The 27,747-nt window shown below is 50.4% G+C and overlaps 1 protein-coding gene across 1 annotated transcript in view; it reads left to right on the plus strand.

Moving 5' to 3' along the window:
• The first annotated feature begins 5,991 nt into the window (after positions 1 to 5,991).
• Positions 5,992 to 27,747, plus strand: part of YPEL1 (yippee like 1) — a 36,812-nt gene continuing 15,056 nt past the window's right edge. Inside the window, exon 1 of the mRNA XM_030815888.1 lies at positions 5,992 to 6,214. The gene's annotated coding sequence lies outside the window, so the exon portion shown is untranslated. The remainder of the gene's footprint in view (positions 6,215 to 27,747) is intronic.

The following is a 27,747-nucleotide window of genomic DNA, read 5'->3' on the forward strand; positions in this document are numbered from 1 at the left end:
CAAATCTATTTTCTCAGCTCTGGACTCTCACTGAGACACTGCTGCTATCCCTCAGTCCTGCCTCTTCCCAAGAAATCCTGCCCTGGAAGGAGCTTGGCACCTGGAGGAAGGTTGGCATTTCCTAAGCATGGACCGTGCCTGGCGTCTTGGGTCTTAGTTAATCCTGAGCCATCCTGCCCAGTGGCTCTCAGTGATGCTCTCAGCACCAGCGATCAGCCGAGAACACACCGAGGCCTCTCCCCAACCCCTGCTCGCATCCTGGGGAGGGGAGGAGAGACGACAATAACCAAGTGAAGGGGAAATATACAGACCAGTGCAAGGAGAAGAGAGCGTGGAGGGTGCAGTCTTGAGCGTGCAGAGAGAGGGCCCCTGGGACGAGGTTGCTGACAGAAGAGGAGCATTGCAGGGAAGGGAACAGCAAGGGCGTGGGAGCGTCCAGAGAGCAGTGCATGGGGGGACGACAGAGCAAAGGGTTTCTCCTTGCCCAGGGAGAGGGCTGGCCTGCGCACCTACTTCTGGGAGCTGATCACCAAGCCCTGGAGGTGTCTTGCCAGAGGGAAGTGGTGCTCCAGGTCACACCGAGAGGCTGGGGTCTGAGCTCCTCCTCCTGGGCCATCACCCAGGCCTATGTGATGGAGACCCAGTACAAACTCTGGGCCCAGCGCAGTGGCTCACACCTGTAATCCCAGCACTTTGGGAGGTCGAGGTGGGAGGATCACTTGAGATCAGGAGTTTGAGACCAGCCTTGGCAACATGGTGAAACCCCCGTTTCTACTAAAAAAAAAAAAAATACAAAATTAAGGGGGCGTGGTGGTGGGCACCTGTAACCCCAGCTACTTGGGAGGCCGAGGCAGGAGAATTGTTTGAACCCAGGAGGTGGAGGTTGCAGTGAGCCGAGAGCACACCATTGCATTCTAGCCTGGGCAACAGAGCAACTCTGTCTCAACAAAAACAAAACAAAAAACTTTGTACTTTGTGGTTGGCTAAACTCTTGCAGGGGCAGTAATAGGAAACGGAGGATGAGAGAGAGGAAGGAGGCCAAATTGCTTCAGCCCATTAATGAACTCTAGCTTTTACCTGGGGCTTTTGAGGAGGTATACATCTGGCTTTTGTTCTAAAAGAATCAATCAGTGAAGAATAGAGTTAAGGAGGCAAAGTTTGTAATTTGGAGGCCACCTGAGCAATAACAATAATCTAGACAAGAGATGAGGGTGGCTCAGGCCCTGGGTGCTGGTGACAGGAGTGGGAGCCTGGGGACTTGCTGAGGGGTTGGACCTGGGATGTGAGAGAAAGAGAGGGGTCAAGGAGGACTGTGAGGATTTGGCCTGTGCCTGAAAAATGGCCATGCCCTTAATTGAGCTGGTGGAGACAGAGGCTTGGTTTGGTCTGTGTTGAGTTTAAAGTGTAGACCTCCAAGTGAGACTGGGAGTGGGCAGCTGTAGGTGAGAGCTTGGGGGTCAGGGGAGGGTTTGTGCTGAGGAACACACTTTTTTTTTTTTTTTTTTTTTGAGACAGGGCCTTGTTCTGTTGCCCAGGCTGGAGTGCTCACTGCAGCCTCAGCTTCCCAGGTTTAAGCAATCCTCCCTCCTGAGCCCCCCAAGTACCTGGGACTACAGGCGTGTGGCCACCACACCTGGCTAATTTTCATATATATATATATATGTATACACACAGAGAGAGAGAGAGAGGAGGTTTTACCATGTTGCCCAGTCTGGTCTTGGGCTCCTGGGCTCAAGCGATCCGCCTGCCTCGGCCTCCGAAAGTACTGCGATTATAGGCATGAGCCACTGTGGTTGGTGAGGAGCACACTTGATCAGTAGCAGGCTCCATGTGGTCTTCCACTGCCAATGAGCTTGGTGGAGATCACCCGTCAGGCCAGTGGAGGGAAGGGAGGAGCCCTAAGGACTGAACTTTTGGGGCCTCCAACATCAGGATGGTGAAGGGCAGGTGGGGAAACAGAGTCTGGTGAGGAAGACAGTGGAGCCCCAGAATCTAAGTGAAGAAAGTGTTCTTAAAAAGCGCCCCACTGTAGGAAATGCTAGTAGGACCATCCAGTAAGCCCAGATGTGACGACGTGACGTTTGGCGACATGATGTTGGAGTGGTTGGGGTGGAACTCTGAGAATGGGAGGTGGGCATGGGAGGCACCCAGGCCAGGCCCTTCTGCGTCATCTTGCCCTGAAGAGTTGCAGAGCAGGTGGGCATAGCCAAAGAAGGTACGTGGAGCCGAGAGCATGGCTTCTACCCTGATGGGGCAGCCCAGTAAGCCGTGGGGGGCAGGACTAAGGGCGAGCCACGTGTTCATGGCAGCAGGCAGGGCAGATGTTTAGGATGGGATGTTTAGTGGTGGGGGCGGGGAGGAGTCCTCTCCCATCCCTATGTTCTCTGTAAAGTTGGACACAGAGTTAGCAGAGGGGAGGAGGGGTGAGATCATCTTCCAGGATGGTGGAACCTGCACAGAGCCGGAAGTGGAGCAGGCGGAGGGTTTTTAGGAGGACTAGGCTTCCCTAGAAACTGGTGTCCCCAAAGTAAGCAGCCAGCTGCAGTGGTGCGTTTCCCAGTTGGGGGAGGGGGCTGAATTTCTCCAGGACAGGCAAGGGTGGGGTGTGGGAAAGGGGTCAGGGAGGAAGTGGGCATGGGGGAGGGCAGCCCCCAGTGGGAGGGCATGCTGAGGCGTGGAGCTGGGACGCTAAAGGGAGGGAGCCCTGGAGCTTGAAGGTGGTGTTCCTGAGTGGGCTGTGGGAAAGTGGATTATAAATGGTGCGACCACGAGGTAGGTGGGGGTGGCAAGCTGCGGGCCTGGCTGATGGTGCTGCCCGAGGCCACCCAGAAGGTTGTGCCTGGGATTTTGTTAATAAAAACAGAGATAGAAATGTTAGGGCATTGCCCAAAATAAGAGTATGTATTAAATCATGAAATTTTGTTCATAAAAATGTGTACTAGATCACAATGTAGGCTTTCTTTTACTACTTTTATCGTGGTAAAATATACATAACATAAAATTCACCATTTTTACTGTTTTTTGTTTTTTTTTTTAAACGGAGTCTTGCTGTATTGCCCAGGCTGGAGTGCAGCAGCTCCATCTCGGCTCACTGCAACCTCCACCTCTTGGGTTCAAGCGATTCTCTTGCCTCAGCCTCCCAAGTAGCTGGGACTACAGGCACACACCACCATGCCCAGCTAATTTTTTTTGCATTTTTTTTTTTTTTTTTTTTTTTTAGTAGAGACGGGGGTTTCACCATGTTGGCCAGACTTGTCCTGAACTCCTGACCTCAGGTGATCTGCCCACTTCTGCCTCTCAAAGTGCTGGGATTACAGGCATAGCCACCACACCCAGCCCATTTTAACAATTTTAAGGGTGCAATTCAGTGACATTCACATTGTTGTACAGCCATTCCCACTACAATTCCAAATTTTTTTATCGCCCCAAACAGAAACGTTGTACAGATAAAATGAAATGGGTCATGTGGTCACGTGGTCATAGTTAACAACACTTGACGCCACCAAGTCCGCGGAAAGATGCTCAACACCACTAATCACAAGGCAAGTGCAAACCAAGCCCATCATGAGCCCCAATCTCACATGCACCAGGCTGGCCACTGTCAAAAACCAGAAAATAACAGTTGGTGAAGATGTGCAGAAACTGGAAGCCTTGTACACTGTTGGAGAGAAGGTTTTCGAAATGGTGCAGCCACGTTGGGAAACAGTATGTAATTGCCTTAAAAAATTCAACATAGAACTACCATATGATCCAGCAACTTCACTTCTGGGTATATACCCAAAATAATTGAAACCAGGAGTTCCAAGAGATGTTTGTACCATCAAGTTCATAGTGGCATTATTTACAATAGCTAAAGTATGGAAGCAGCAAGCCAGGTGTCCACTGACAGATGCACGGAAAAACAAAATGTGGCATCTACATACAATGGAATATTATTCAGCCTAAAAAAGGAAGGAAACTGTGACAGTGCTACACCATCGGTGAACCTTGCAGACATTATGCTAAGTGAAATGAGCCACAAAAGTCACAATAAGACACAAAAAGACAAATACCAGATGATTTCATTTATGTGAGGTACCCAGAGTAGTCAACTCATAGGGACAGAAAGCAGAATGGGGGTGGTACGGGGCATGGGTAGAGGGAAACCGGGAGTCAGTGTTTAATGAGTCCAGAGCTTTACTTAGGCAAGATGAAAATGAGTTCTGGAGAGGGATGATGATGACGGTTGCACAACATTATGAATGTATTTAATACCAGTGAACTGTACACTTTAAAATAGTTAAATGGGGCCAGGCGCGTGGGCTCACGCCTGTAATCCCAGCACTTTGGGAGGCCGAGGCAGGCGGATCACTTGAGGTCAGGAATTCGAGACCACCCTGGCCAATATGGTGAAACCCTGTCTCTACTACAAATACAAAAATTAGCCGGGCATGGTGGTGGGCAACTGTGGTCTCAGCTACTCGGGAGGCTGAGGCAGGAGAATCGCTTGAGCCCGGGAGAAGGAGGTTGCAGTGAGCCAAGATTGCACCACCGCACTCCAGCCTGGGCGACAGAGCGAGACTCCTGTCTCAAGAAGAAAAAACAAAAACAAAAAACAGGCAACATCCAGCCACAATCTAAGTTATGAGTTAGGTGTACATTTAGCGACTTGAAGAGATCTTTACATACACAGTGGCTTGCAGAAAACAGGAGAACACGTCCAGAGGACGCTGATAACAATGTTATATACATTGTGACTTCAATAGAGGTTTTGTTTTCTTTTTTTCTTTTTTTTCAAGAGGAAGAGTCTCGCTCTGTCACCCAGTCTGGAGTGCAGTAGCGCGATCACGGCTCACTGAAGCCTCAACTTCCTGGGCTCAAGTGATCCTCCCGCCTCAGCCTCCCAGGTAGCTGGGACTACAGGCGTGCACCACCATGCCTAATTTCTTGGTTTTTTTGGTACAGACAGGGTCTCACTGTGTTGCCCAGGCTGGTCTTGAACTCCCGGGCTGAAATGATCCTCCTGTCTCGGCCTCCCACAGTGCTGGAATTACAGGCGTGAGCCACTGCACCCAGCCTTCAAATATATATATCTATATATATAGATATATATATTCAAATAATACATATCTATTTTCAAATAATATATATATTTTTTAAAGAAGGGATATGGAACCAAGAAAACAGTGACATTAGAGGCATGGGGGTGGCGCAGGCTGCCGGGGCGTCGGGGGCACTACCCAGAGGAAGGGGCTTTCTGTCGGGTCTGACGCGGCAGTCCTGGAGCAGAGCGAGGGGCCAGACGCAGACCCGGGGGGTCCTCCGTGGCGAGGGGGTCCTAAGGGGTTAGGTCCCTTGGGTTCAGAGAGGGTGGTGGGGACAGGACAGCACGGACGACCGCACTCTGGGGACCCGGCCGCGGAGGGGTCCGGCCAAGGCGGGCCCCGGTCAGGCGCACACGAGCTCGCCTCGGCCTCCACGTCCGCCCCCCAGAACGCGGCCGACCGCGCGGACGGGCGGTACGTGCACGGCGCTGGCCGAGGAGTCTGCGCGCAAGCTCGCTTCAGCCTCTGGAGCTGCGGGCTCTGCACGTCCTCGGCCCATCCCCGCGAGCCGGAGGAGCGGGTGACCAGTGGGCTTCCCAGTGCGCGCGTCCACCACCACTGGCCCCGCGGGCCGAGAGTCCCTCCCTAGCCAGCCTGCGTCCGCGCGCTGCGCTCCTCGCGGAACCCGCCCCCGCTCTCGCCCCGCCCCACGCGGCCCCGCCCCCGCGTCCCTCGGCCCTTACAGGCTGGCTCCGAGGCCGCGCCCGGCGGGTCAGCCAATGGGAGTGCGGCGCGCCCCGCGGCACGTGCGCTCCTGCCCGTCCCGGCCGGGTGCGAGCTGGCGGAGCTCCTTGGCCCGGAGCGCGCGGGGCGGGGGCGCGCGGGGCAGGGCGGGACGCGGGGCGGAACGGAGGCAGGATGGGGGCGGGGCGCTGGCGACACGGCGCGCTGATTGGCCGGCACCGCGCTCCGAGGCCGTTAACGGCGTCTGGGCCGGGCCACGGCTCCAAAACAAAGGGCAGGCGGCCCGCGGGGCGGCGGCGGCGGGAGGATGCCTCGCGCCCTGCCTAGGCGCTAACGGCCTCAGCGCGTCCCGGGCCGCGCCGGGAACGCCTGAGAGCCGAGCCCGCGCTGACCGGGGCCCGGGCCGGATGGGCGCTGCGGGCCGGGGCGCGGACCGCGGAGCGGCCGTGAGTACGGGCGGGCCTGGCTGCAGCTGCGCGGGCGGTTACTTTGTGGCCACCCAAGGATACTGTGGCTGCGGGCGGGCCCGGGAAGCACCTGTTGGGCGTCCGGGCGGGCGGGGGCGCGAGCAGGGCGGGCCTGTGACTTTTTTGTTCCGTTTTGGATTTTGATTTGTTGATATTGGGCTCACTCCGTTTTGGCACAGACAACAACGCCTAATCTTTGATTCCCCCGCCGTTTCTTCTCTCCACCTCCCCCGCTGCCCCTCTTCTCCCGCCCCACCGTGAAAAGATAGGGAAAATGGACAAGATCCCTGATTTTTGGTTTTTCCTTCCTTAAAAAATACAGCCTCAACTGGGCAAGGAAATGAGGGCAAAAGACGTCTCCTAGGAATGTTTATCAGAAAGGCAGAAAAGGTTTTCAAGTTGCCACATAAAGATCATGACTAAAATGGAGCGTCCTCGGTATTTACCACTTGTGGCATAGGTTTCATTAACAGAGATTGCAAAAGCCTGAGCTTCAGAGATCTAAACAGGGTCCGCCTCCCCCATGCTTGGCTCTGATTGACATCTTTGATGTCCAAATTATGTGCTGAGTTCTAAGCATGGGAAAAAGGCTGAGATTCTATTTTAGGCAGATAATGAACATGGAAGACATCAATTTCCCCGCCCCACGCTTTTTCTGTTCCGTTGCATTTCTTCTTCCTCTATCTAAAACATACCCACCTTAACCTGATGTTTCCTTTGCTAAGAATGTTATTCTTCCCACCCACCAGCCCCTGACACTCCTAAATCCCTACTCAGGTCCCAAGACTAGGTTTACCACCACTGGGAAGCCTTTCCAGGCACCTCACCTGAGCAATCTATAGATGTGACAAATGTTTGCTGAGCACCTGTCAGGTGCCAGGAGCTGTGCTTAATCCTGATGTCACTGAGTCTTATAATCATGCACTGGTCCCCCTCAGGGCTCTTGGGAGGCAATGGTAGTGGCATGTTTGAGGAATAAGAGGATCTCTAGGACCTTCATGGTCTCTCCTCTTGGGCCCTACAGGGTAGAGTGTCATCTACTTGTGGGAACCCCTACGGGTTGGGCCAATATTGAGCACTTATATAATAACTGAGCGCTCTTAATTACCAATCTGAGCAATAGTCTTCTTTTAAAATAACGTCTTATTTTGGAAAAACTTTAAATTTACATAAAGGTTGCAAAGATAGTACAGACCATCCCAATATATCCTACACCCAGTGCTCCCTATCCTTACCATCCTGCACTACTGTGGTACACTTGCCAACATGAAAAATTGACCTGGGTGCATTCTTGTCAGTAAACTCTGGGAATTAAGCCTTTTCACTTTTGAATCACTGTAATTTATAAAGCAATTTCTCTGTTTGTTTCTTTGTTTGAGACAGGGTCTCACTCTTGCTCAGGATGGAGTGCAGTGGCACAAATATGGCTCACTGCAACCTCCACATCCTGAGCCCAAGTGATCCTCTTGCCTCAGCCTCCCATGTAGCTAGGACTACAGGTGCACACCACCATGACTGGTTAACTTTACATTTTTTTTTGTAAAGACAGGGATCTCACTTAATGCTTCCCAGGTGGTCTTGAACTCCTAGGCTCAAGTGATCCACCTGCCTCAGCCTCCTGAAGTGTTGGGATTACAGGCTTGAGCTGCTATACCTCACCATACAGCTATTTTCTTTAGGTTGAGAGCAGTGTTCCTCTAACATCTGTTCTTGATTCTTGCCTGTCTTCACTAAGTTCCACCAGCACCTGTGTCAAGGGGCAGGGATGCAGGAAAAGGGAAAGAGGCCACCCTGTGGGTTTTTTCTTTTTTCTTTCTTTTTTTGTTGGTTTGTTTTGGTTTGTTTATTTCAACAAACAAATTAGTTTTTTGAGACAACGTCTCATTCTGTCACCCAGGCTGGAGTATAATGGCACTGTCTCCACTCACTGCAACCTCAACCTCCTACGTTCAAGCCATCCACCCGCCTTCTCAGTAGCTGGAACCACAGGCACACACCACCATACCCAGCTAATTTTTTGATTTTTTTGTAGAGACAAGGTCTCACTCTGTTGCTGGTCTCAAATTCCTGAGCTGAAGCGATCTTCCCCCCTTGCCTCCCAAAGTGCCGAGATTACAGGTGTGAGCCACCACCCCCAGTTAGTTTTGTTTTGTTACTTTATTTATTTTTTGAGACAGAGTCTCACTCTGTCTCACCCAGGGTGGAGTGCGGTGGCATGATCTCGGCTCACTGCAGCCTCCACCTCCAGGGTTCAAGCGATTCTCCTGTCTCAGTCTCCTGAGTAGCTGGAATTACAGGCATGTGCCACCTCACCCAGCCAATTTTGTATTTTTAGTAGAGACAGGGTTTCACCATGTTGCCCTGGCTGGTCTCAAACTCCTGACCTCAGATGATCTGCCCCGCCTCAGCCTCCCAAAGTGGTGGGATTACAGGTGTAAGCCACCGTGCCCAGGCTTGTTTTGTTACATTAGACAGAGTCTTGCTCTGTCACTCAAGCCTGGGGTACAGTGGCACAGTCACAGCTCACTGCAGCCGTTCAACCTCTTGGGCTCAAGCAATCCTACAGCCTCAGCCTTCTGAGTAGCTGGGACTGTGGGTGTGCACCACCATGTCCAACTAAATTAAAAAAAAATTTTTTTTTTGGTAGATATGAGGTTTGGGGTTCTCACTATGTTGCCCAGGCTGGTCTCCAACTCCTGACCTCAAGTGATCCTCCAGTCTCAGCCTCCCAATGTGCTGGGATTTACAGGTGTGAGCCCAGCCTACCCTGTAGTTTTTTTGTTTGCTTGTTTGTTTGTTTTTGTTGTTGTCATTGTTGTTTTTGAGACAGAGTCTCACTCTGTCGACAGGCTGGAGTGCAGTGGCGTGATCTCGGCCCAGTGCAGCCTCCGCCTCCTGCGTTCGAGCAATTCTCCTGTCTCAGCCTCCTGAGTAGCTGGGAGTACAGGCACCTGCCACAACACCCGGCTAGTTTTTGTATTTTTAATAGAGATGGGGTTTCACCAGGTTGGCCAGGATGGTCTCAATCTCAAGTGGTCCGCCCACCTCAGCCTCCCAAAGTGCTGGGATTACAGGCGTGAGCCACCGCGCCCGGCCAACCCTGTCATTTTAATGTATTTGTCTCCATGGAAGACTAATAAAATTGTTTTGAATATGAAGAAGCAATAGAAGCCCCCCTGCTTTCAAACTGTTCTGTGATGCTCTTCATTAGAGTTAAATGAAATTGCGTAAATGTTTTTAAGTAGTTAGATCTAATAATCAGTGAAACCTCTAGGGAGTGGAAATTTTGACAAGAGATTTGAGCGGAGGTTGAGGAAAGTTCCCAATAGCCAAGACACAGGGGGCTAAGGGTTTTTGGAGCAAGCAGTGCGAGATAGATTCAGGAAAGAAGTCAAGAGGATGAAATTGATTCCGCCAGCAAATGCCAGGACATTATACTTGCTATATAGATGCTGAGTACAAAAAACCTGTTGGCGAGTGAAAGTAAAATGGAAATCCTGGTGCCAGCCACTGTTGCCCACACCCCAGGAAGGGGTCAGGAGCCGTTACTCACCCCATTGCTCAGCAGGCCCTCTGGCACCTGTAGGGCCTTGGGCCGGGGCCAGGATTCCTGGTGGGGCTTGTGAGGTGCTTGCTGAGCCCCTGCCGTACTGTAACAGTGACACATGCTCCTGCCATGAGGCCCTGGTCAGACACCTAAACTGTGCCCAAGGATCATCCCCCTTAACATCTCATGTGACTCTGATTGCCCTGAAAATTGCATGTTACCCCACTTTACAAAGAAGATAGCAGAACTTGGCTTCAGGTCCCAGAGCCAACAAACACGTGGCACATTTTGCATGAAACCCTGGGAAACCTCTCAAAGCAAGTCAAACCCTCTTTCACCTTTGTCCTGGGAGTGATGACATCCCTGTTGCAAAACCTCACCTACTTCCTCCCTCCTGGTGCCACCTGCCTTCTCAGCAGCATTGGCATACACCCCCGCCACCCAAACACTTCCCCCTCACCTTTTCTGGTTTCTCTTTGTGTATCTGTGTGTTTTTCCTTCTCTTGCCCCAAGACAGGGCCTTTAATGTCTGATGAGACTTTATTTAGCATGAGGGTAAATAAAGTAGTTTTGAAGATTCTCAACCTCTTTTCTTCTATCTCAATCCAGTCTTCTGGGTCTGGTACCCACTCTATCAACCTAACAAGGCTAGTGTTGCACATAGTTCCTACGCCTCCCCTTTTCTTTCTTTTTTTTCTTTTTTTTTTTTTTTTTGACACAGGGTCTCACTCGGTCATCCAGGCTGGAGTGCAGTGGCGATCACCTCAGCCTCCTAAGTAGCTGGGACTACAGGCACATGCCACCACACCTGGTTAATTTTTAAATTTTTTTGTAGAGACAGGTTTTTGCCATTTTGCCCAGGCTGGTCTCAAACTCCTGACCTCAGATGATCCTCCCACCTTGGCCTCTTAAAGTGCTGGGATTACAGGCATGAGTCACCATGCACAGCCCCCTCTTCTTGTTGTTAGCAAGAAAGTACCTCTACTAGGATGTGTCCCAGGGCCTTGGTTATGGGAAACTTTGTTACTAATGGTAGAAAAAAAAAAAAAAAAGAATGTAGTACAGGTTCTTTGAAAAGAACTTCTCAGTACAAACACATTATCAGTAGTCTCAGGAGAGGTGGTTAGAGGTAGTACTTGAGCACAGGTGGGAGGAGAGATGGAGGAGAGAGCCTGGAGGGCCGAGGCACCCGCGGCCACTGGGCAGTGGAGGAGCCAGGCCCCTTGGGTTCCCCAGAGAGTAGGGGTTGGTGGGGAGTCTACAGAGGGCCATGGAGCTTTGTCTCAGGGCAGCCATATAGGTGGTTTGATGCTGTCAATGAGTCCCATTGTGCACCTAGGCTGCAGTTCCTGAAATGTGGAGGGGAGCTTTTCCTCCTGTAATTCAAGTAGGGAGGAAGTGGATGTGTGTGGATGGAAGCTGGAATTGCCAAAGGCAAATTGTACCCATGCTGTTGCCCTTTGTTGTAAATTTTTCCAGACCTTTCTACACCTGTGACTTCATGTACTATGTGTGAGTTTGAATAGTCAGTGTGGGCCAGACGCCGTAGCTCACGCCTGTAATCCTAACACTTTGGGAGGCCAAGGCCGGTGGATCACTTGAGGTCAGGGGTTCAAGGCCAGCCTGGCCAACATGGTGAAACCCCATCTCTACTAAAAATACAAAAATAGCCTGTAGTCCCAGCTATTTGGGAGGCTGAGGCACAAGAATTGCTTGAATCCGGGAGGCGGAGGCTGCAGTGAGCCAAGATCGTGCCACTGCAGTCCAGCCTGGGAAACAGAGCGAGACTCCGGAAGCTCCATGATGGAAATGTCTCTGATGTGTGTTTATCAGTGCATTTGGCCAGTCTCTTTTGGTTAAACTTTGTTGTTGTTGTTGCTTTTGTTGAGAAGGAGTCTCACCCTGTTGCCCAGGCTGGAGTGCAGTGGCGCAATCTCGGCTCACTGCAACCTCTGCCTCGCGGGTTCAAGCAGTTCTCCCACCTCAGCCTCCCTAGTAGCTGGGATTACAGGCACCCACCACCACACCCAGCTAATTTTTGTATTTTTAGTAGAGATGAGGTTTCACCATGTTGGTTGGCCAGGCTGGTCTCGAACTCCAGACCTCAGGTGATCTGCCCATCTCGGCCTCCTAAAGTGCTGGGATTACAGGCGTGAGCCACCGTGCCTGGGCTTTTGTATTTTTTTGTAGAGACGGGGTTTCACCATGTTGCCCAAGCTGGTCTCAAACTCCTGGACTCAAGCGATGCACCCACCTTGGGTTCCCAAAGTGCTGGGATTACAGGTGTGAGCCACCACGCCTGGCCTAACTTTTAAAAAAATCATTGCCAACCTGCTAAGTGTTAGACAGTATGAGTGTGCCTTCAGAGTTGAACATCTACTTGCATGTTCCAACTTGGACACCGTGGTCCAAGGTGGGGAGACTATGGTTTTGAATTCAGCTTCACAGGTCGCTGGCTGTGCAACCTTGGGTGCTCGGGTAACCTTTTTGGACTTCAGTTTCCCCATGTGCATCGTGGGGCTAATAAGGACACGCGTCTCTTAAGACTGCTGTTAATCGTGCGATTCTTGTGCAGTGAGCAGCTTAGGACAGGGCTGGTGTTGGCTTGCCAGGCTCTGGGAGCCGCTGCATGTCCTTTTCCAGGAGCTGGTGGTTTTATCCGTCGTCCATTCCCTCCGTGATGGCGGTGGCCTTTTCATCTTTCTAATCCCAAGGACAGTGCCTTGCCAGTGAGGGGTGGGAGAGGCAAAGCCAAAAGCAGGGAGGCCTCCTCGGTGGAGAGGAGGGGAAGGAAGGGGCGGCCGAGTGGGAGCGGAGGTGGAGAAGCTGTGGGGACGGCTGGCCGGGCAGGTGACACCACCACCTCTCACCCCTCATCCCTCTCCTCCCTCTCCTCCCTAAAGAGGTGGACCATGATATCCCAGTTCCACTTTCTTTATGAACCCTGGCTGAACATGGCAGGGCCACATGAGCACTGTTCCTTCCCTGCTCTCCCTGGCACTCTGTCCATCCGGCACGCCAGCCCCTTCATCGCCACGCCCAGCAGACACCCTAGTTCTTCTCCAGCTTTGCAGCCTCTGACCCTGACGCACTGGCTTCCATATCTGCCTGAGGCCTCCTTTCCATCTTGGGACACCCTGGAGGGCTCCACGGGGAAGTAATGGGGATGGGCCTCGCACTCACCTGCCAGGTAGTGGCAGTGCCAGGGGTTAAGTGGAGCAGCCTGGGGATTGAGGGGAACAGGCTGTCCTCTACACAGGTGCCCCGGGGATGGGGCGAGGACCCGGTGGGGTGGTTGAAAAAGAGAAGGGGGCACCCCAGTCTGTACTCTATTCCATGAAGTGTCAGAAGCTGCTCAGTTTTGTTTGCTTCCTCAGTGTGTTTGTCTTTAGAAGTGTGCTACCGGCACCATATGGACATGGGCCTGATTCACATTCTCTTAAAATAATTTTACAGGCTTATTTTAGGAGAGAAATTTCTGGATTCCAGAAAATTGTTTTTGCTCTAAAAACATACCCCACATTAATGTCTATTTGGGGGGATGGATGGCAGCTGCCCTCCAAACTTGGGAACACACAGTGTCCGAGAGTGGAGATGATTTTCCTGGTGAATTGCCCGGCATTTTCCTTTCAGTTACTTACTTCAGGGCGGTTCCTTATTTGCCAATAGATCTTGTAAAGGCCCATTTACATTGGTTGTTTCCAAACTTGGCCATGGTTTCCCCTGTGCAACAGTGGATCTGTCATTTAAAGCCAAGTTAAAACTTAACATGACATGCCTCTCAGTGACCACAAATCCAGCCCTGGCCACTACTGCCAGGACCCCTTTGAGGGCTAGTGACAAGGGTCGCCATCAGGACTGAGACCACATGAAGTGCATGGGAGGCATCTGTGCAGTGACCAGATTCAAGGCAGGAGACAGGGACGGGGACTTGGGGGACAGTTGGGGCCCAGGGCAGCAGGCTCTTCGGGTAAGGACGCCTTGGGGGCGGGGCTGTATAATGAAGGTCTCCAAATAAGGCCCATGCGAAGTGTGCTTGGGAAACAGCAAGCCTGTTTTGGTTGGAAACAAGGCTTTTTGTAATTAGCGGTGCCCCCAGTGTTTACTCTGCAGAGCCCTAGGCACTCTGGTCCAGGAAGAGTTAGTAGCGTCCTCTGCATCCCAGTGGGGATGTGTGACACTCGGAGAAACCACCAGGCGGAGGCGAGAGCTGAGATCTGAGCTTGTCGCTGCATCTATCTGCCTCACAGCTGGGAGGCTCAGCCAGTGGCACTTGCTGTGGGGACAGCCCAGGTGCAGGAAGGGGCCAGCAAGGCAGGGCAGCAGGCTGGGCTACAGCCGCCAGAGGTGGTGTCTCCACTGAGAGTTACAGGCTTTGAGCAAATAGAGAACAGTTACAGCATGGAGGACCCTGGGGTAACACAGGACCCTGATGGGGACACACCGCTTCCTCCTGCCTGGAATACTGGTGGTCAGAGGTTCCCCTCCCTCCTGGGGACTGGACTGTCCACCACTGATGTTCCTCCCTCTCAGGCCAGGTAGGACCAAGTAGCGGAGAGCACCTGTGCTCTGGATTGAGCACCCACCTGTGGGACCGTGGTGGCCACTAGCGGGCAGGGATGCCTGTTTCTCAGGATGTTGTGAGAATTCAACGGCCTGAGAATTTGCAGACCCTAAGGTGCAAGTGCATGATGTAAAGGGCAAACGCCTATCTTTGGCAACATTCTTGTCATTCTGGGGGCCTCAGACCCGAGGACCCTGCGCCTGAATAGATGAGATTCCTTCCTGGAACCTTCTGGGACCAGCTTGGGGCCACAGCAGGCTACGGCAGGTCCTTCCTGGACAGCGCTGGTAGGGCCCTGGCTTGTGCACTGCTCTTTGGGGACCATGGTCCTAGACCCTGGGGACATGTGGGTCTGGGTGAGGTGAATCTGCAGCTGCCCCTACCCCATGGCCCCTGCCCACAGAAGCTCCTTGGTGCCCATGGGTCCATGTTTTTAACAAGCTTACCAACGTTTAGTGGCCACTTCTCATATCAAGTACTGATGTTTCTTTTTTTGGACAGGGTTTCGGTCTGTTGCCCAGGCTGGAGTGCAGGGGCACCACCATCACAGCTCACCGTAGCCTTGACCTCCCCGGCTTAAGCAATCCTCCAGTTTCAGCCTCTGGAGTAGCTGGGACCACAGGCATGTGCCACCATGCCCGTCTATTTTTTTTTTCTTTGGTAGAGACAGGGTCTCACTATCTTGCCTGGGTTGGTCACGAACTCCTGGGCTCAAGTGATCCTCCTGCCCTGGGCTCCAGAAGTGCTGGGATGACAGGTGTGAGCTGCTGCACCCGGCCGCAGTAGTGATGTTTCAACCCCCATTTACTTTTGCTGTCTCCGTGTGAGGATTCCCCTGATACGTATTCATTCCCCAGATACTTAAGTGCCTTTCAGGGGCCAGGACACTAGTCAGTGATTTTTTTTCTACCATCTAGGTTTAATAAAACCACCCAAGTGACTTTAAAATGTTATCATTTTAGGCTAGGCACAGTGGCTCATGCCTGTAATCCCAGCACTTTGGGAGGCCAAGGCGGGTGGATCACCTGAGGTCAGGAGTTGGAGACCAGCCTGGCCAACATGGTGAAACCCTGTCTCTACTAAAAATACAAAAAATCAGCTGGGCGTGATGACGTGCGCCTGTAGACCCAGCTACTCAGGAGGCTTAGGCAGGAGAATTGCTTGAACCTGGGAGGCGGAGGTTGCAGTGAGCCGAGATCGTGCCACTGCATGCCAGCCTGGGGAACAGAATGAGACACCGTCTCAAAAAAAAAAAAATTAAAATAAAATAAAATTCCAGCCAGGCACAGTGGCTCACACCTGTAATCCTAGCACTTTGGGAGGCTGAGGTGGGCAGATCACCTGAGGTCAGGAGTTTGAGACCAGCCTGGCTAACATGGTGAAACCCTGTCTCTCCTAAAAATGCAAAAATTAGCTGAGTGTAGTGGCCTGCACCTGTAATCCCAGCTACTTGGGAGGCTGAGGCAGGAGAATGGCTTGAACCCAGGAGGCGGAGACTGCAGTGAACCGAGATCGCGCCACTGCACTCCAGCCTGGACGACAGAGCAGGACTCTGTTTCAAAAAATATTAACTAAAATCTCCCACCAGGCGCAGTGTGCACTTCTGTAGTCCCAGCTACTTGGGAGGCTGAGGCAGGAGAATCGCTTGAACCCAGGAGGCAGAGGCTGCTGCAGTGAGCCAAGATCACGCCACTGCACTCCAGCCTGGATGACAGAGTGAGACTCTGTCTCAAAAAAACAATTAAATAAAATCCCGCCAGGCGCAGCACGCACTGCTGTAGTCCCAGCAACTCGGGAGGCTGAGGTGGGGAGATTGCTTGAACCCAGGAGTTCTGGGCTGTAGTGCGCTATGCTGTTCAGTTGTCCACACTAAGTTAGGCATCAATATGGTGACCTTCCAGGAGCGGGGGACCACCAGGTTGCCTAAAGAGGGGTGAACAGGCCTCAGTTGAAAACAGAGCAGGTCAAAACTCCCTGCTGATCAGTAGTGGCATCATGCCTGTAAATAGCCACTGCCCTCCAGCCTGGGCAGCAGATGTAAAAAAAAAAATTAATTAAAAAAATAAATAATCCCCTAGAAGTCGTTGCCACCCCCTCCTGCCCAGGGTCCTCACTTCCTGTGCTCTAACTCCCAACACAGGTGTCCTTTGTGGAAGGACAAGCGATGTGCACCAGTGTTGGCCCCAGGGGTTACTGACTGTGGAGTGGGGGCTGTGCGTTTTCTCCCAAAAGATGATCTGCAGTTAGGCATTCATGGCATTTAGAAATTCAAAATAAAACCCTTGGCAAATGGGCACTTTTTTTGTTTGTTTGTTTGTTTTTCCGAGACAGAGTCTCACTCTGTTGCCTAGTCTGGAGTGCAGTGGCACGATGTCGGCTCACTACAACCTCCGTCTCCCAGGTTCGAGCAATTCTCCTGGCTCAGCCCCCTCAAGTAGCTAGGATTACAGGCATGTGCCACCATGCCTGGCTATTTTTTTGTACTTTTAGTAGAGACGGGTTTTTGGGTTTTTTTGAGAACGAGTCTCACTCTGTTGCCCAGGCTGGAGTGCAGTGGTGTGATCTCGGCTCACTGCAACCTCATCTCCCAGGGTTCAAGCATTTCTTCTGCTTCAGCCTCCCAAGTAGCTGGGACTACAGGCACGTGCCACCACGTCTGGCTAATTTTGTATTTTTAGTAGAGATGGGGTTTCACCATATTGGCCAGGCTGGTCTCGAACTCCTGACCTCGTGATCTGCCTGCCTTGGCCTCCCAAAGTAATGGGATTACAAGCATGAGCCACCGCAGTGGCCAAATGGCCACTTTTTGAAGTGCTTTCCCTGTATGTGTATACCACGTTCTCTCTATGGACTACTATTCAGCCTTAAAAAAAGACAAGGGAATTCTGTAGTAGGCGACAACATGGATGTACCTTGAAGACATTATGTGCTCAGTGAAATAAGCCAGGTGTGGACAAACACTGCATGATTCCACTTACGTGAGGTATCTAGAGAAGTTAAATTCATGGAATCAAACATTAGGATGGTAGCTGCCAGGGGCTTGGCGGAGGAGGAAATGGGAATTTATTAATCCACAGGCATAAAGTTTCAGGTAAGGAAGATGAACGAGCCCTGGAGATCTGCTGTCCATTGTACCGAGAGTCTACAATGTTCTGTCCACTTAAAATGTGTTCAGGACAAACAGCAATTAAAAAAAAAATGTTGGGCCGGGCACAGTGGCTCAGGCCTGTAATCCCAGCCCTTTGGAAGGCCGAAGCAGGTGGATCACTTCAGGTCAGGAGTTGGAGACCAGCCTAGCTAACATGGCGAAACCTCTTCTCTACTAAAAATATAAAAATTAGCCAGTCATGGTGACGTGCACCTGTAATCCAAACTACTCAGGAGGCTGAGGCAGGAGAATCGCTTGAATCCAGGAGGTGGAGGTTGCAGTGAGCCAAGATCACGCCACTGTACTCCAGCCTGAGTGACAGAACGAGACTCCATCTCAAAAAAAAAAAAAAGTCTGGGCGCAGTGGTTCACGCCTGTAATCTCAGCACTTTGGGAGGCCACGACGGGCAGATCACGAGGTCAGGAGATCGAGACCATCCTGGCTAACATGGTGAAACCTCATCTCTACTAAAAATACAAAAAAAAAATTAGCCGGGCGTGGTGGCACACGCCTGTAATCCCAGCTACTCAGGAGGCTGAGGCTTGAACCCAGGAGGCGGAGGTTGCAGTGAGCTGAGATTGCGCCACTGCACTCCAGCCTGGGCGACAGTGTGAGACTCCGTCCCCCCCCTGCCAAAAAAAACAAATGTTGGCCAGGCACGGTGGCTCACACCTGTAATCCCAGCACTTTGGGAGGCTGAGGCAGACAGATCACTTGAGGCCAGGAGTTTGAGACCAGCCTGGCCAACATGGTGAAACACCATCTCTACTAAAAATACAAAAAAATTAGCCGGGTGTGGTGGTGTGCACCTGTAGTCCCAGCTACTCTGGTGGCTGAGGCAGGAGAATTGCTTGAACCCGGAAGGCAGGGTTTGCAGTGAGCTGAGATCACACCACTGCACTCCAGTCTGGGTGACAGAGCAAGACTCTCAAAAAAAAAACAAAATCGGCCAGGCATGGTGGCTTATGACTATAATCCCAGCACTTTGGGAAGCTGTGGTGGGTGGGAGGCCAAGGCGGGTGGATCACGTGAGGTCAGGAGTTTGAGACCAGCCTGGCCAACATGGTGAAACCCCATCTCTACTAAAAATACAAAATTAGCTGGGCATGGTGGTGCATGCCTGTAGGCCCAGCTACTCAAGAGGCTGAGGCAGGAAAATTTCTTGAACCCAGGAGGTGGAGGCTGCAGTAGGTCAAAATTATGCCATTGCACTCCAGCCTGGGTGACAGAGTGAGACTCTGCCTCAAAAAATCAGTCAGGTGTGGTGGCTGATGCCTGTAATCCCAGCACTTTGGGAGGCTGGGGCGGTTGGATCACTTGAACCCAGGCATTTGAGACCAGCTTGGGCAACAAAGTGAGACCCCATCTCTACAACAAAAGAATTAGCCAGGCATGGTGGCATGGGCCTGTAGTTTCAGCTACTTGGGAGGCTGAGCTGGGAGGAATGCTTGAGCCCAGGAGGTCAAGGCTGCTGTGAGCTGTGACCATGCCACTGCACTCCAGCCTCGGCAACAGACTGAGACCTTGTCTCACACACAGAAAAGTGATACTGCTTTTTTTTTTTTTTTTTTTTTTTTTTTTTTTTTTGATACAGAGTCTCGCTCTGTTACCCAGGCTAGAGTGCATTGGTGCTATGTCAGTTCACTGCAACCTCTGCCTCCCAGGTTCAAGTGATTCTCCTGCCTCAGCCTCCCAAGTAGCTAGGATTACAGGCACCCACTACCACGCCTGGCTAATTTTTTTTTTTTTTTTGAGATGGAGTCTCGCTGTGTCACCCAGGCTGGAGTGCAGTGGCGCGATCTCGGCTCACTGCAACCTCTGCCCCCCAGGTTCAAGCAATTCTCCCACCTCAGCCTCCTGAGTAGCTGGGATTACAGGCATGCTGTAATTTTTGTATTTTTAGTAGAGACGGGTTTCACCATCTTGGCCAGGCTGGTCTTGAACTCCTGACCTCATGATCCACCCGCCTCGGCCTCCCAAAGTGCTGGGATTACAGGCGTGAGCCACCACGTCCAGCCGCCTGGCTAATTTTTGTATTTTCAATACGGGGTTTCGCCATGTTGTCCAGACTGGTCTCGAGCTCCTGACCTCAAGTGATCCTCCCGCCTCACCCTCCCAGAGTGTTGGGATTACAGGCATAAGTCACCGCCCCCGGCTGATACTACTTATTTTAAAATGATGAACAAAGTGAAGGGCGGTTTCTGTAGCTCTCTACTCGAGTCACTTGGAGCAGGGATTCTGAATGCTAGAGACCTGAATACCCAGTTTGCGAATAAGTTTCCTGTCTCTCTCTTAGCTGCTTCACTTCATATTCTTAGTATCTTTGTTAAAGGGAAGTCCAGGGAAAGAAGAGAGAAACGAAAGTTTGTTAATTTAAATCTCATTTTAGTAAAAAGAGAGAAACTTAGGTGAAAATATCACAGAGATCGAACATGAGTTCAGTAAGAAGTGAAGTCAACGCTTCCTTCCATGAACTGGTGGAACATGCGTGGATTTGAATAAGCTACTGACAAGTTGTCACATAACGTCCTCATGCACCGTGTGGGACATGTGGACAGGAGAGCAGAGGTGGAGGTGGTGCTGGGCTCCTGGAGGGTGGTGACCAAGCTGATACCTGTCCCCATGACCTCCCCAGGGCATGTCTGCAAGTTTCATGGAAGAGATGCCAGATGGAAGAGGTGGCAGGGTTCAGATTCATGAAGGGCCCAGTAGTTCAGGACAATAGATAAGATCTAATAAAATGGACTGTGTTAATGCTAAATGTGAGGTCTTCTCCTTGATTCTAAGAAACCCAAGGGAAAATTTCAGGATTGCCACAAGATGACTTAATAGCAGCTAGTAAGAAAAAGAGTTTAAGGTTTGGGGAAATCACCCATCAGGAATATCCAATATAGGCAGACTTTTTCAGAAATTCTTTAACATAATATTGGAGAAAGAAACGGACTTCATTTAGAAGATGGTGTGTGTGTGTGTGTGTGTGTGTGTGTGTGTGCGCGCGCGTATTTACAGGTGTATACCTTTGTACAGAAATTTCCTCCACAAAATTCCTGCTAGATGGTCATCTCTGTTGATAAATGTGATGAACTGTTGATTTTGTTTATGAAATGGGATCCAGCTTGGTTTCTCTTTTCCTGCAGATGCACAATGGCCCAGCAGTATTCCCCTGCGAAACTGTTCTCCAGGCGCTGCAGAGCGCCTCTGTGCTGTCTGTATCCACCTGTGGTCTGTTTTCGGGCTCTCTTTCATGTCACATTGACCTGTTTTTGTATCTTGTGCCAGTCTTTTTTCTTTTTTTATCTATTTATTTTTTATTTTATTTATTTATTTTTTTGATGGAGTCTCGCTCTGTTGCCCAGGCTGGAGTGCAGTGGTGCAATCTCAACTCACTGCAAGCTCCACCTCCTGAGTTCACACCATTGTCCTGCCTCAGCCTCCCAAGTAGCTGGGACTACAGGCACCCACCACCACGCCCCACTAATTTTTTTTGTATTTTTAGTAGAGACGGGGTTTCGTTGTGTTAGCCAGGATGGTCTCCATCTCCTGACCTCATGATCCACCTGCTTCGGCCTCCCAAATTGCTGGGATTACAGGCGTGAGCCATGGCGCCCAGACTCAGGCTTTTTTTTTTTTTTTTTTGAGACAGAGTCTCACTCATTACCCAGGCTAAGTCCAGTGGCACAATCTCTGCTCATTGCAGCCTCGACCCCTTGGGCTCAAGCAATCCTCCCACCTCAGCCTCCCTAGTAGCTGGGACCACAGACACGTGACACCACACTTGGCTAATTGAAAAACACTTTTTTTGCGTAGAGACAGGGTCTCACTGTTGCACAGGCTGGTCTCAAACTCCTGGGCTCAAGCAATCCTCCTGCCTTGGCCTCCCAAAGTGCTGGGATGACAAGTGTGAGCCACTATGTCCAGCTTTTGCCCCACTTCTTGAAAGATATTTTCACTGAATGTAAAATCTGAGATATCAGTTATTATCTTTCAGAATCATAATAGTCCCTTTCTCTGCTGCCTTTTGGGCTCCGTTGTTTTACCTGGGAGCTTGTTCTGTTGAACAGGTCATTTTTCCTTCCTCTGGACACTTTTAAGACTTTTTTCCCCTTTATCTTTGGTGTTCTGCAGTTTCATTATTTCTATAGCTGTGGCTTTATTTTTATTTATCCTGCTTTAGGACGGTTGGGCTTTTTAAGTCTGTGGATTAGTAGCTTTTCGTTAATTCTGGAGAATCCACAATCATCAAATACTCACAAAGCGCCTCTACCCCATTTTCTTCTCGCGTCAACCTTCTGAAATCCAAATAAATGTCATCACTCCCTGCTTTAAGTCTCTTAGTTTAAGACTCATATTTCCACCTTTCTCACTCTTTTTTTTTTTTTTTTTTTTTTTTTTTTGAGACTGAGTATTGCTCTGTCACCCAAGGCTGGAGTGCAGTGGCGCAATCTCAGCTCACTGCAACCTCCGCCTCCCGGGTTCAAGCAACTCTCCTGCCTCAGCCTCCCGAGTAGCTGGGACTACAGGCAGACACCACCATGCCTGGCTAATTTTTGTATTTTTAGTAGAGACCGAGTTTCACCATGTTGGCCAGGCTGGTCTTGAACTCCTGACCTCGTGATCCACCCCCCCCCCCCCCCCACACGGCCTCCCAAAGTGCTGGGATTACAGGCGTGAGCCACGTGCCCGGCCTCTCACTCTTCTTTATTCAGCATAATTTATTCTGACGTATCTTCAGTGTATGTATTCTCTTTTTATTCTCTTATTCCTGTTAAACCCATTGGGCTGAATGCTGTTTATTTCTAGAATTTCTACACCTGTTTTTCTGCAAGGTCATTTTTTTTTTCTCGTTTGCTATTTGTTACAGTTTCAAGCTTATCGGTTCCCTCTGTGAATACAGTTAAGTGGAGGAGCCTCACGGTCTGCCTCAGGTCTTTCAGATATTGAGTCTCTGGATCTGGTCCTGCTGCTGGCCTTTTCTGTCCTTGCTCATGGGGCATTGTTTCCATGAATGCGTGGTTACTTTTGACTGCATTACTCATTGTCCTCGAAAAATGACTTGGTGGGAATTTTTCAGATCTAGGATAAAGATACTTCCTCCAAACTAGGTTTACGCTTCCTTCTGCCAGGTACCTCGGGGCACTGTCAGCCTAAAGCCATTTTAAACTAAATCCATCAACTGTGAGCTTTTGGAATCTTCTCACTGGTGTGAATTTGGGCCATAAGTCCTGTGAGGGCTGTCCTGTGATCACTGCTCTGTGGGGTGGGGACCAGCCTTAGACTTCTCATCGGAAGCCCGGGGTGGCTGGATGGGGGCAGATGTTTTTAGGGCAAGAGCGGCTTGGCTCGCCTGTCTGGTTTCTGCTTTCCCCAGATGGTGCCTGGCGGTTCCTCACTGTCTTGTCAGCCCTTGGATGCCTTTAAGAAAACATCCTTTTATTTTGTCAGCATTTTTGGTACTTCTCAGTGGGAGGGCTGGTCCAAGTATTTGGCTTATCATAGTTTTACAAAAAGTTGGTTTCTATGAAATCTTAAGTCACCTCTTTTTTAAAAATGTACCTTTTAGTCCGGGTGCGGTGGCTCACACCTGTAATCCCAGCACTTTGGAAAGCCGGGGCAGGCAGATCACTTGAGGCCAGGAGTTTGAGACCAGCCTAGCCAACATGGTGAAAGCCCATCTCTACTAAAAATACAAAAATTAGTCGGGTGTAGGGCCAGGCGCAGTGGCTCACGCCTGTAATCCCAGCACTTTGGGAGGCCACGGCAGGTGGATCACCTCAGGTTGGGAGTTCGAGACCAGCCTGACCAACATGGAGAAACCCCATCTCTACTAAAACTACAAAATTAGCTGGGCGTGGTGGCACATGCCTGTAATCCCAGCTGCTCATGAGGCTGAGACAGGACAATCATGTGAACCCGGGAGGCGGAGGTTGCGGTGAGCCGAGATCGTGCCATTGCACTCCAGCCTGGGCAACAGGAGCGAAACTCTGTCTCAAATAAAAAAAAAAAAAAGAAAAAGAAAAATTAGTCAGGCGTGGTGGCGCGTGCCAGTAGTCCCAGCTACTCAGGAGGCTGAGGCAGGAGAATCACTTGAACCCGGGAGGCGGAGGTTGCAGTGAGCGGAGATGGCGCCATCGCACTCCAGCCTGGGCGACAGAGAGAGATTCCATCTCAGAAAAATAAAGTAAATTTAAAAAAAATTAAAAAAATTAAAAATGTACCTTTTATGTTTTTTGTTTGAACTATACATAGTAAACAGCATGGTTTTTTTGTTGTTGTTTGTTTGTTGTTTTGTTGTTGTTTATTTTCTTGAGACGGAGTCTCGCTCTGTCTCCAGGCTGGAGTGTGGTGGTGCCATCTCGGCTCACTGCAGCCTCCACCTCCCGGGTTCAAGTGATTCTCCTGCTTCAGCCTCCCGAGTAGCTGGTACTACAGGCGCACACCACCACGCCCAGCTAATTTTTGTATTTTTAATAGAGACGGGGTTTTCACCATGTTGGCCAGGATGGTCTCGAACTCCTGACCTCGTGATCCGCCCGCCTCAGCCTCCCAAAGTGCTGGGATTACAGGCATGAGCCACCACACCCAGCCTTAATAGTTTTTTTGTCTAGTTACATTTTTTCTTTTAGAGAACTTGAAATCCATTAATGCATATGTACATACATAATCCACACATATATGTATATGTGTGTGTGTGTGTATATATGGCATATCCATTTTATCCGTTTATCCACATACTATATATGCATTATACTATGGTTTCCTGAAGTTACGTCACAGGCACAGTCATGTCCACATTCCAGTAATGCTTATAATTCCACGACCCATATGGCTTAATGTATGCTTTAGTTTTCAGAATATATCACTTACTCCTACAAATCAATAAGGAAAGGACCAGCAGCTAATAGAAAATGTGACAAAGACTTGAAAAGGAGGAACCGTAAACGGTGCCCATCTGTACTGTCAGGCTGAAGCAAATTAAAGCCACAATGAGATGCTGCTGCCTTATACCCGCCAGGCAGCAGAAGTGTTAAAATTTGACCATATCGAGTTGGCGGGATAAAGATCAGCAGGGATTCATGTTCGCTGCTGGCAGGATGACCTTGTCACCAGCACTTGGGAGGTGCTGCTGCGTGCACGGGCATCTGCTCCTGGGATTGTTCCAACGAAACACCTGCCTGTGCGGCTCAGGAGAGATGACAGCGACAGCAGCACCATTTAGTAGCCAGCCTGGGAGCCGATACACATCCACACCCCGTTAGTGGCTGCATGCAGTGTATCTGACGGGACACCAGGTGAAGGGGGCCCAGCTGCACATGGGGACAGAGGCAGACTTGGCTGCACGTCAGCAGAGAAGTCTCACAGCATCGTCGGTGTCAAGTTCAAAACACGGAACACGCAGCAGTGTGGCTCAGGGCCACACATGGGGCACAGCCATCAAGACAAGCAAAGACCAAGAAGCACCAAGTCCAAGTTAGGCAGCGTCTCAGGCCGGGGCACCGAGGAAGGGCACAGCAGCGCCGTGGTGACTGAGTCCCAGTTCCATCCTGGGTGGCGGCCACAGGCTGTTTGTGTCTTATTTTCCGTTCACACGATTACAAACACTGCGTTCTGCCCATGCACATCTTCAGTCCCAGATGTGAGAAGGTGACCCTCTAATGCAGGCGTGCCTGTGCAGGTGGGGGGCAGACGCCGTCCCGGGTGTCGTCCTATGGAAGGGCACAGGACAGGCGGCTGCTGGAGCAGAGGTCACATGGGGTTGGGGGCAGTGGGGGGGTGCGTCTCAGGAGGAGCAGGTGCGAGGACACTGCTAGCGCTTGGCTCTTCCCAGCCCCTTGCTCTCGAATTTGGAGAAGCCCTTGCTCTTCTGTTTGGCCTGAAAGAAAATCCAGTGTGCCTGACTCTCTGCAGGCCCCTTGTCACGGGCCAGGCTGGGGTGGTGCCATCAGGAAAACTTGGCGCACGTCCCTGGTGTGGATGATGGCAGCATCAGTCATGGACTTCTTTTGTTAATGAGACCTTAGAAATGTAAAAACAATACAGTCTTCTTTAAAATAACTTGGTCAATACACATAACTCTTACCGTCTTAACCATCTCTAAGTGTACAGTTCAGTGACATTAAATATATTCACATTTTTGTACAGCCATCACCACCCTCCATCCTCCAGAACTCTTCATGCTGCAAAACTGAAACACCGCACCTATGAAGCGGGGACTCCCCTGCCCCCGGCAGCTCTTTCTGTCTCTGAGTCCCACTACTCTAAGCACCTCATACAATATTTGTCCTTTGTGACTGGCTTACTTCACTGAGCATAGTGTCCTCAGGGTTCCTCCATGCTGTAGCTGTGACAGGAGTCCCTTTTAAAGGCTGGATAACATTCCTCTGTGTGCAGACGCCACATTTTGATCATGAGAATGCCCGTTTGTGGAGGGACACTCTGTTGCTTCCCCCTCGTGGCTGTTGTGGATAATGTCGCTGTGAGCATGGGTATGCAGACATGGCTTTGAGACCGTTTTCAGTTCTCGTGGATTTATACCCAGCAGTGGAATTGCTGGAGCCCATGGTAATTCTATATTTCATTTTTTGAGGAATTACCATACTGTTGCCCATAGTGCCTCCAGCATTTTACATTTTTACCCTCAATGCACCAGGTTCCATTCCTCCACATCCTCACCAACGCTTATTTTCCGTGTGTGCGCATTGATAGTAGCCGTCCTAGAGGGTGTGTGGTGGTGTCTTAACGTGGTCCTTGTCTGCCTCCCTCAGGATCAGTGACATGGAGCATCTTTTCACGTGCTTGTGGGCCATTTGTATATCTTCTTTGGAGAAATGTTTATATAAGTCCTTTGTCCATTTTTAATCAGATTGAGGTTGTTTTGTTGAGTTGTAGGAGTTTCTTAAATATATTCTAATAACTATGTAGAATATAGATATATAGGTCCTTTGTCCATTTTTTAATCAGATTGTGTTTCTTTTTGCTGAGTTTTTTTTAACATATTCTAATAACTAGAATATATAGAGAATATAGATACATAGGTCCCTTATCCATTTCCTTTTTTTTTTAGATGGAATCTCACTCTGTTGCCCAGGCTGGAGCGCAGTGATGTGATCTTGGCTCACTGCAACCTCTGCCTCCTGGGTTCAAGCAGTTCTCCTGCCTCAGCCTCCCCAGTAGCTGGGATTACAGGCTCCTACCACCACTCCTGGCTAATTTTTATATTTTTAGTCGAGATGGGGTTTTGCCATGTTGACCAGGGTGGTCTCAAAATCCTGACCTCAGGTGATCCACCTGCCTCAGCCTCCCAAAGTGCTGGGATTACAGGCGTGAGCCACCGTGCCAGGCCCTGTTTTTTTTTTTTTGTTTTTTTTTTTTTTGTTGTTGTTGTTGTTTTTGAGATGGAGTCGCTCTGTCACCCAGGCTAGAGCGCAGTGGCGCGATCTCGGCTCACTGCAAGCTCCGCCTCCCGGGTTCACACCATTTTCCTGCCTCAGCCTCCCGAGTAACTGGGACTACAGGCGCCCGCCACCATGCCTGGCTAATTTTTTGTATTTTTAGTAGAGATAGGGTTTCACCGTGTTAGCTAGGATGGCCTTGATCTCCTGACCTTGTGATCCGCCCACCTCGGCCTCCCAAAGTGCTGGGATTACAGGCGTGAGCCACTGTGCCTGGCCTTTTTTTTTTTTTTTTTTTTTTCAAGACAGAGTCTCACTCTGTTGCCCAGGCTGGAATGCAGTAGCGCGATCTCGGCTCACTGGAAGCTCCACCTCCCCCAGGTTCACACCATTTTCCTGCCTCAGCCTCCTGAGTAGCTGGGACTACAGGTGCCTGCCACTACGCCTGGCTAATTTTTTGTATTTTTAGTAGAGACGGGGTTTCACTGTGTTAGCCAGGATGGTCTCGACCTCCTGACCTCGTGATCCACCCTCCTCAGCCTCCCAAAGTGCTGGGATTACAGGCATGAGCCACCACACCCGGCCCTTTATCCATTTTTTAACCAGTTTGTTTGTTGGTTTGTTTTGCTGAGTTGTAGGAGTTTATTTTTACATATTCCACTAACTAGGATATATAGAGAATATGTATAGAGAGAATATAGAATATATGTATTCTAGATATTAACACCTTATCAGGTATATGATTTAGAAATATTTCTCCTCATTCTCTGGGTTGTCTCTGTTGATAGTATCCTGTGAAGCACAAAGGTTTTTATTTATTTATTTAGAGACAGGGTTTCACTCTATTGCTCAGGCTGGAGTGC

The sequence above is a fragment of the Nomascus leucogenys genome, chromosome 7b (assembly GCF_006542625.1).
Source record: "Nomascus leucogenys isolate Asia chromosome 7b, Asia_NLE_v1, whole genome shotgun sequence".
NCBI lineage: Eukaryota > Metazoa > Chordata > Mammalia > Primates > Hylobatidae > Nomascus > Nomascus leucogenys.